Source organism: Chiloscyllium punctatum, chromosome 11 (assembly GCF_047496795.1).
Source record: "Chiloscyllium punctatum isolate Juve2018m chromosome 11, sChiPun1.3, whole genome shotgun sequence".
Taxonomy (NCBI): domain Eukaryota; kingdom Metazoa; phylum Chordata; class Chondrichthyes; order Orectolobiformes; family Hemiscylliidae; genus Chiloscyllium; species Chiloscyllium punctatum.
The window spans coordinates 27,396,373-27,406,552 of record NC_092749.1 but is presented as its reverse complement, the minus strand read 5'-3'; positions in this window follow the sequence as shown (position 1 = coordinate 27,406,552).

Genomic DNA, 10,180 nt, shown 5'->3' with positions numbered 1-10,180 from the left:
ATCTTCATCAAGATGTACTTTGATCATTGGCTTATCTGACTTGGATTTTTTTTAAAAGCTGTAACCAATCAAAATTGAGCATAAAGAAATTTTGGATATTTCAAGCTTTTTCTGCTTCTACTGGGTAAACAATTGTCTCCGAAAAATCTGGAAAGATTTTCTTTAAATGACAGTACAATAAAATCAAGTAATAAATATTAACATTTAAGGTTTCTGCATTATAAAGGTCACAAAAATTATACAAGAATTATTGTGGTCTAAACAACAATAACAATAATTTTAAAAATATATCAAGCACCTTTTTCTGTAAGAAAATATCCCAAGGAACATAATGAACAAAGCATGCTACTGAACCACTTAAGAAATATCAGATCAGATGACTGTAGGTTTGATCACTGAAGTATATTTTAAGGAGGAAAGCAAAGGAGAGAAGTGAAGATGTATAAGGAGGGAATTCTAGAGCATCGAGATAAATGCGTGACCACAATGGTGAAGTGATTACAATTGAGGATATTCAAGAGAGCACAATTAGTTAAGCATAGATATCTTGGTTGATTTTGGGACAAGAAAGGATGACAGAAATTGAGAGGGGTGAGCCCAGGAGGGAATTGTAAACAAGGATGAGAAATTTGGAATCCAGGCATTGTTGGATGTGAAGTAGGTCAGTGACTATTAGGGTGATAGATGAAGGGGACTTGTGTGATGAGCAGCAGAGTTTTGCGTTGTACAAATTTATAGAGGGAAGTTGAGAGATTAGCCATCAGCATTCGCTATCTAGACCTTGAGGCTCCATGTTTATGATTCATTCCAGGAATTATGCACCATTGTACAAGATAGACATGGCAGATATTGCAGCATTGATGCTGTTGCCACCTGATGAAGAAAATGAGTTTCAGCTGAGATGCTCTGGACACAAGAGGCTACAGTTCGGTACATGCCACCAGTATCTGAGGCAGAGTCAGAGGAACCGGACCTGGTGTGAAAATGCCTCAGGAGAAGCTACAAGAAAAAGAATGGGCCTACATCCAGGAAATAGAAGGGGAAGGATATAGTGATTGGAACAAGTTCAGCCAGTTACATCTCATTGAGTATGAGTTCCCTGATTGGAGCTATTAATCTGGTCCAATCAAAGATTCCTGGCTGACAGATATAAACAGGAGTGTTAAGAAAAAAAAAATTAAAAAAAATAAAATAAACAGGAGTGTTGTCACTGGCCACTCAGGTGTTTCCTTTCTTCCTGGTGGTAGAAATTGAATAAAGGTTTGTGCACTTTGTGTCTTTCACTGTGTCTCACACCTGCACACACACACCATGGGTGCTGGGGAAAAAATAAGCACTACCGCAGTTAGGCGGTAGTATGGGGGAAAAAACAATGAGGAAAAAAAACTTTAAAAAAAGAAAAAAAAAGAAAAAAATAAACAGGAGTGTTGTCACTGGCCACTCAGGTGTTTCCTTTCTTTCTGGTGGTGGAAATTGAATAAAGAATCTTTATTCGTACACCTTGTGTGTCTCACTGTCTCACACCTGCACACACACAACATGGATGCTGGGGAAAGAATAAGCACTACCGCAGTTAGGCAGTAGTTTGGGGGTTAATATTAAAAAAAAAGGAGGGTGAGAGGTTCTGTTCACTCTGAGAGCTGTCTCTGAGGGAGCTGGGGAAAAAAAAAAGAGTGTCAGAGGTTCTGTTCAAAAAAAAGTAAACAGGAGTGTCAGGGATTTTGCTCACTGTAGGGGCCAGCTCTGTGCTAGCTGGGTCAGTATCTTGTACAATGCATGTGTAAATAAAAGATGACTTGCAGACAGGATATCTTCATGGACATTTTTTCAGAACAATGTTCCAGAGGTAGAAATAGGCAGTCTTAGTGATGGTGTGAATACAGAATGGAAAGCACACCTTCATGTCAAATTCACTCCTGTTTATTTTTTTTATTTTTTTTATTTTTTAAAAGTTTTTTTTCTCATTGTTTTTTTCCCCCATACTACCGCCTAACTGCGGTAGTGCTTATTTTTTCCCCAGCACCCATGGTGTGTGTGTGCAGGTGTGAGACACAGTGAAAGACACAAAGTGCACGAATCTTTATTCAATTTCCACCACTAGGAAGAAAGGAAGCACCTGAGTGGCCAGTGACAACACTCCTGTTTATTTTTTCTTTTTTTCTTTTTTTTTCTCTTTTTTTTGTGTGTGTGCAGGTGTAAAACACAGTGAAGGACACAAAGTGCACGAATCTTTATTCAATTTCCACCACTAGGAAGAAAGGAAGCACCTGAGTGGCCAGTGACAACACTCCTGTTTATTTTTTCTTTTTTTCTTTTTTTTTCTCTTTTTTTTGTGTGTGTGCAGGTGTAAAACACAGTGAAGGACACAAAGTGCACGAATCTTTATTCAATTTCCACCACTAGGAAGAAAGGAAGCACCTGAGTGGCCAGTGACAACACTCCTGTTTATATCTGTCAGGCCAGGAATCTTTGATTGGACCAGATTAATAGCTCCAATCAGGGAACTCATACTCAATGAGATGTAACTGGCTGAACTTGTTCCAATCACTGAGGTTTCAAACAGCCCAGTTTAGTCTCAGACAGTTGGCAGGATAGAGTAATTAGCTTGAAATGAAATTTAGACCAGGGATAAAAAAAAAGTTAGATTAAGTCCAACCATTGTTTAATTGAACAAAATTTTCTGTTCAGTGGTATTGGTTAGCAGGTAAACACTGTGATAATTTAGCAATTGTGGATAAATTGAAAGAGATGGTGGTAAGGTAATATTGGTTGTTATCAGGATACATGTGAAAACCAATGTGCGCCTTTTAGATGTTGTTACTAAGGGGTAGCATATAGATGAGAATTAGAAAGAAATCAATAATAGAATTTTGAGTGATATCAGAGGTAACACTGCATGAGCTTGAAGAGAATTCAATGCATGTTATACTCAGACGTTGATCAGATACATGAGTATAGAACAAGGTTGGAATGGTTTCTGTTAGCTAAAAGTTAGCAGAAAAACATGCAAGGAGGATAAATAATCATTGCTCCTATTTAAAAATGAATACCCCTCCAATTTTCGAACCTCAACTCATCTCATCAAAATGCTTAGTCCCTCAGAGAGTGACTGATTTGTGGCTAATGTTTATATGTTATCCTGGATAATAAGTGCCAGCAGCCTGTGGAAAAAACAAATCCGCAGATTCTGTCATCATCTGATGCCTGTATGTGCATTGCTAGTAGATATCACTATTCTCTAAATAATATTCCTAGCACATAAAGGATCAGATCTATACTCCAATGTTGAAAGTACGATCAGTTAGCCATCAGGATGCCCTGTGCCCAGACACTGAAGTTCTTTGAGTTTGATCCTAGCTATAATCCTGGAACCTGACCAAATGGAACCTCCCAGCACAGCTATTACTATCGTTTGTGAGGGCAGTCAGGGAACCATGAATGCATAGGTCAATAGGCTGGAAATATTCCTGAGGATGATGTGAGCAAAAAAGCTAATCTAATTCCTCAGTAATCCAACCAGACCATTTGTTGGGCCTACATATATCCTTATGGGAGTAGTTACACATCATTCTGTGTATACCAGCTCTTGACTGAGCAGATGCATGGATTCCCAATTAAATATTTCCTAAAACACAGAAAACGTCTTCAAAACAACCAGTCCCTATCAGAGTTAAGGGAGAACCTTGACAGAATTTCAGGGTTAAAACCCACACCTAATAATATTAAGTTTCAAATCAGCACTCTTACATTGAAGAGTTTTTTTGGGTGCATGGGTGCATGAATGTTCCAAAGAATGCTGGACTTATATTTAATATTCTGTTGGGCATGCTTCTAATTTAAGCCAAGATTTTTTATGGCAGAGACAAGGTGTTGAATTAGTCCATCAAATAGCAAAGTTGCAAAGCAACAGACTTGATAACATTTTTGATAATCTTGTTTCTTTTCATCCATGTTGCCCCATCGCAGGGTGTTTCATGTACTCTGAAAATACAGTAAGATTAACCTCCTCCAGGACTGCTATCATTGTGCTGCATTATGTTGACACTTTGTTGTTAAATTTCAATATAGTGTGAAGTTTAAAAAGCACAATTATAAAGGAAAGATTAACAATTTGTTTTGTATTTATTTGCCTGTGCACAGTGTAATGATATGAAATGTATTATCAACGCATTTACATGCAATGTTTCAATGTCTACATTTTTAAAATAAATTCATTGTTGGAATGTGACAAGGCCAGATTTAATGCTCATCACTAAATCCCCAGAGAAGTGGGTAATGAACCTTCCTCTTGAACATTGAGATGAAGAATTGAGTGGCTATGCAGTACACTTCAGAGTGATGTTAAGAATCAACCACATTGATGTGCAACTGAAGTTTTAGAGACCATTCTGAGCAAGGATAGCAGGTTTCCTTCCCTGTAGCCTAGTAAGAGATTACTTGGAATTTTATTAGAATCCAACAGCTTTATAGTTAATTTACTATATGACCTATTTATTTTCAGATTTAAAAAACATGAATTTAATAAAGTTGCTGTCTCTTTAAGAAATGCTGCTCTCTTCGACATTTCCCTGATCCTTACAATGTTTACAGTAAATTATTTTTTCAGATGTTATGAAATGGAAACCATATGTGCATTGTGAAAACTACATAAAAGCCATTTTGTCTTCCAATAACATTTCTCATGCTTTGTTTGACTGGCCAATTTTGAAGTGCTTAAAATTACTCACAGTTATTTTTCTTATGAGGGTAGGTTTTGTGAATTTGTGCTTACAAGAAACTGAGCTTGCTGTTAGGGCATGTTAGGCGTTTGGATGGGCAGCTGAATTAATTACTTAATAATATTCATATTTTTACCTTAGCAGACTAAGTAGTGTAAACAATGTGTCATGGAAGTTGGTTGGGTGCAGGAAGTGGCAGTGATGGCAGGGCAGTCTGTGTGGTTGGTGGAGAAGGCGGCTTCTGCAGTTGGCATCAATCAACTGCTGCAATGCAGTAGGCCCAAATTGGTATTCGTGGCAGATTGACAGAAGTGGTGGTTGCATTGGTGGTGGCATAGTAGGTGTGGTGTGGTGCTCCTGGGGATGCAGAGATGGTGGCAGTGATGGTGGTGGGGTGGGACTCCTGGAATGGACTATGATGTGGTGCATTGGTGGGTCTGGAGATCATTGCGGAGACCCCAATTCCAACCCTCCCCCCACCCCCCTTCCAATGTTGAGCAGAGCACTAGAATGGATGAAGAACTCTGTTTTTAGTTATATTTTCGTTAACTCTTAATTTCTTCTGTAACTCAAAATGGCGCCAGAGCATGACAACATTTTATACTTTTCACTGTATTTATTTGTTAAATACAAATGACAATAAACCATTCATAAGTCAGGAGTGTAATGGGATACTCTCCACTCGCCTGAATGACTGCAGCCCCAACAACACTCAAGAGGTTTGACGCCATCCAGACAAAGCAGCCTGCTGATTAGCACTGCATCCACAAGCATTCACACCCTCCACCAATGATGCTCAGAAGCAATAGTGTGTCCTATCTACAAGGTGCCCTGCAGAAATTCACCAAAGATCCTCAGACAGGACCTTCCAAACCCACAACCACTTCTATGTAGAAGGAAAGGGCAGCAAATATATGGGAACACCACCATATTCAACTTCCCCTTCAAGCCACTCACTATCTTGACTTGGGAATATATTGCCATTCCTTCATTGTTGCTGGGTCAAAATCCTGGAATTCCCGCCCTAATGGCATTGTGGATCAATCCACAGCAGGTGATCTGCAGCGGTACAAGACAGCAGCTCACCACCAACCTTCTCAAAGGGCAACTAAGGACGGACAATAAATGCTGGCCAGGCAGCGATGCCCACATCCCACAAAAGTGAATAAATAGAAAAAAAATCAATTCAATACAAGTCCACAGTACCCTGAAAGTGGCAACACAAATGTATAAAATGACCAAGAAGGCATCTGGCAAGCTTGTCTTCATCAGTTGGGTTATGGAGTATAAAAATTAGCACGTCATGTTGTAGCTGTATAGAAGTTTAATTTGAATCACATTTGGAATACAGTGTACTGTTCTGGTTGTCATACTACTAAAAGGATGTGGAGGCTTTCGAGAGGTTTCAGAAATTGTTTACCAGGGGTCTGCCCAACTGTTGAGGATGAGGGGCTGCCACAACTACTGAGGACCTGGGGCACCTATAACTGCCGCGGGCTGAGGTCATCTCCAATGTCCAAAGACCAGAGGCCTTCCAACTGACAAGGACCAGGAACAATGTTGAAGCTGCCGAGGACCAGGACCCTGCTGAAATTGCCAAGAATCAGGGCGTGTCAAAATTGCTGACGACTGAGGGCCAGCCAAAACCACCGAGGACCCAGAGCCGTCCAACTGAAACTGCCTGATCTCAGCAACAGAAAGAAGAAAAGATAAATTTGATATAAAAGGTGAAATTCAGAAATAATTGCAATAATAAGAAATAACAAAAAAAGGATGCAGCTGGTCAGCTGAAAGGGAATGGAACGGGTCAAGAGCTGCCATCTTATATATGCAAGCATGGATTGAGGATTGGTTTGTATATAAAACACAGACAGTTGGAATAAATGCCCCATTCTCAAGTTAGCAGGTTCTGCAAGGTTCAGTACTTGTGCTCTAGATATTCACAATTTATATCAATGATTTGGATGTGAGGGCAAATTATAATCTTTCCAAGTTTACAGATAATAGAAGACTTGGTTGGAATATAATTTGTGAGGCAAATACAAAGAGTCTTCAAGGGGTTGCTGACTGAGTGAGCAGAGCATGGCAAATGCAATGTAATGTAGATTAGATTAGATTACTTACAGTGTGGAAACAGGCCCTTCGGGCCAACAAGTCCACACCGCCCCGCCGAAGCACAACCCAGCCATTCCCCTACATCTACCCCTTTACATAACACTACGGGCAATTTAGCATGGCCAATTCACCTGATCTGCACATCTTTGGAGTGTGGGAGGAAACCTGAGCACCCGGAGGAAACCCACGCAGACACGGGGAGAATATGCAAACTCCACACAGAGAGTCGCCTGAGGTGGGAATTGAACCCGGGTCTCTGGCGCTGTGAGGCAGCAGTGCTAACCACTGTGCCACCGTGCCACATAAACAAGTGTGAGGTTATTCACTTTAGTAGGAGGAACAAAGAGTCTTAAATGGTTAAACATTTGAAAAGGACTTAGATATCCTTGTTCATGGGTCACTAGAAGCTAGTACACAGATGTAGCAAACAAGTATGTATGCCTTTATTGCAAGAGGATTTGAGTACAGCAGCAAAGAAGTCTTGCTTCAACTGTATGGCACCCTGGTGAAGCCATAGCTGGGTGTTCAGTTCTGGTCCCCTTGTCTAGGAAGGATACATTTGCCAAAGAGGGAGTGCAGAGAAGGTTCAGCAAACTGTTTCCTAGGCTAGTGGGATTGCCTTGGGAGAGAGCTTGAAGAAACTGGACCAGTATTCTTTACAATTTAGAAAAACGAAAGGTGATCTCATACGACATACAAAATTCTTAAAGGGACAAACACAGAGTAGATATAGAAAGAATGTTTCCCTTGGCTATGGGACCTGGGACCAGGGGTCACTGTATCAGAATAAAAGCTATTTTCTACTGAGCTGAGGAAGAAATTCTTCACTCAGGGGATGGTGAATCTTTGAAACTTTCTACCTCAGAGGGTGGTGCCAGCCCTTTCGTTAAATAAGTTCAAATCAGATTAATAGATTCTGAAGTGGTAATGTCATCGAGGATATGGGAATAGTGTAGGAATATGGCATGGAAGTAGATGATCAGCCATGATGTGGAATGGCAGAACAACCTCAAGGGGCTCAGTGGCCTACTCCTGCTCTTATGTATCTATTGTCTTCTCACCTTGCTGTTAATACTGAATACCAGGGCTTAAAGAGCTGGACAAAGCACTTAACTAATATCTACTAATTGTTCTGCTAGACCTGGGTGCCCCAGGTGGCCACCACCCTTTCCATGGTGCTTGCATTTGGGACCCCAAATCTTGAAGAACTCTTCCATCCTCTATTACAGTCAACAGAATGTTTCTGGCACACCTGCCTGACATTCATTTGAATCTCTGCACATTGATCAAGTCATTTATGGATGCGAATAGAGTCATGTCTTCACTTTTGGGCTGAGTAGGTGCCTGGTCTCTGGCAGTCATCTGTACCAGACTTTTCTTCCTCAACCAGCTGTGGAGGAATGTTAATGATGTGCTCTCCAAATCGTGTTCCTGCATCTAATATATATAGAATAGCCATAAAAGTGAAAGCCTCTTCAGTGCTAAAGGATGCAGGTGAAAACCTTGACAGTGAATCCTCTGAGGGTTCAGAGTTGGAGGTGTAGCTGAGAGTCTCAGACTGTAGCCTTTTCCTTTTGGAGGTGCCACTAGTGCCTGCATAAGAGAAGAGATAGAATTAATTGAAGAACATGGCAAAAAACATTTGCAGAAAAACAATGAATTAGCGCAATTGTAAAAGGGGAGGAGCATAGCATAACGGAGCTTATTGGGTTGGTTGCCATTTGGTTCGTCCTCATCAGCATATAAATGGACTGGGTTAGTTTCACTGTCTTTTCCTCACAAGGACTGAGGAGTTAATGTCCTGCACCCGATCCCTAACATGTAACTGGGACCTCTTAGCCTGCTTGTGAGCCAGTGTTTTCTTGCAATGAGAAAAAGAAAGGGATTGACCATGATGGCAGTGGATGCAAGAGCATTTAGTGAACATGCCAGAGCAGGAGCAGTGGTGATGTGTCCCTAGTGAGTGAGTAGGAACAGCAGAGGACAGAGAGGGTAAGCAATTGTAGAGGAGGAGGTGAATGCAGGCTCTTGAATAGATCTAATGCTAAGGGTTACAGTCCATCAGCCTTTGTGGTGTGTATGCAGTGGCAGGGTTAGATTAAGGGCTGATTGGAGGTGGCGGAGAGTAGATGGTGGCACTTGCCTTAGTGGGGCACACAAGATCATTGACCTTCTTCCTATATTGTTAGCTGTCCGTTTTGATAAATATTGATTTGATCAATACATCGTATCAGTTATATGACACTCTGATCTTTTACTATATATTCTGTATCCTGTGATCTTGCCCCATTAGCTACCTGATGAAGGAGCAGCACTCCAAAAGCTTGTACTTCCAAATACACCTTTTAGACTATAACCTGGTGTTGTGTGATTCTTAACTTTATTGGGGAAGTATATACAGCATCCTTACTAGGTCTGGCCTACATAGGATTCCTGATCCATAGCAATATGTTTGACCGTTAACTGCTGTCAGAAATGGCTAGCCAGCTCCTCAGGAAAATCGACGTTTCGGGCAAAAGCCCTTTATCAGGAATCATTCTGATGAAGGGCTTTTGCCCGAATCATCAATTTTCCTGCTCCTCGAATGCTGCCTGACCTGCTGTGCTTTTCCAGCACCACTCTAATCTAGACCCTGATCTCCAGCATCTGTAGTCCTCACTTTCACCTAGCCAGCTACTCAGTTATAAGCCAACTAGGGGCGGGCAAATGCTGGCCCAGCCAGTGACACCCACATCCAATGAACTTTGTTTTTAAAATGTGCTGTCGAAAGGAGTTGCTGTAATGTATTTCGTAGATGGTATTCAACGTTGTCACTGTGTGTCAGTGATAGATAGATGGTAATCAAGTGATTTGCTTTGTCCTGGATAATGCCAAGTTACTTAAGTGTTGTTGGAGCTGATAAAATGTTAATTTGAGTTCAGATAATTTTGATTACTCTCGTCATTTTAGGTCAGTGTCCTTTTCTTTTTAATACCATTTTAGTCCAGGCATTAAATTAAGTTGATGAAACTTGAAATTCAATTGTCCATTTTTTATCGCTAGCTAACTTGGGTTTATACTTCGTGAATAATCTTTGGGAGTCAGGAGGTGAATTACTTGCTGTAGAATTCCAACCTCTGACCTGTTCTTGTGATCACAGTATTTACACAATGAATGCAGTTCAGTTTCTGGTCAATGGTAACACTCAGGATATTAATAGTCGGGTATTCAGATGCTCCTCACCAAACCCCTTTCCACACCTGGCACCTCATCCTGCTGCCGCAAGAGGTGCAAAACCTGCACCACACCTCCTCCCTCACCTCCATCCAAAGCCCCAAAGGATCATTCCAAATCCGGCAGAGATTTAC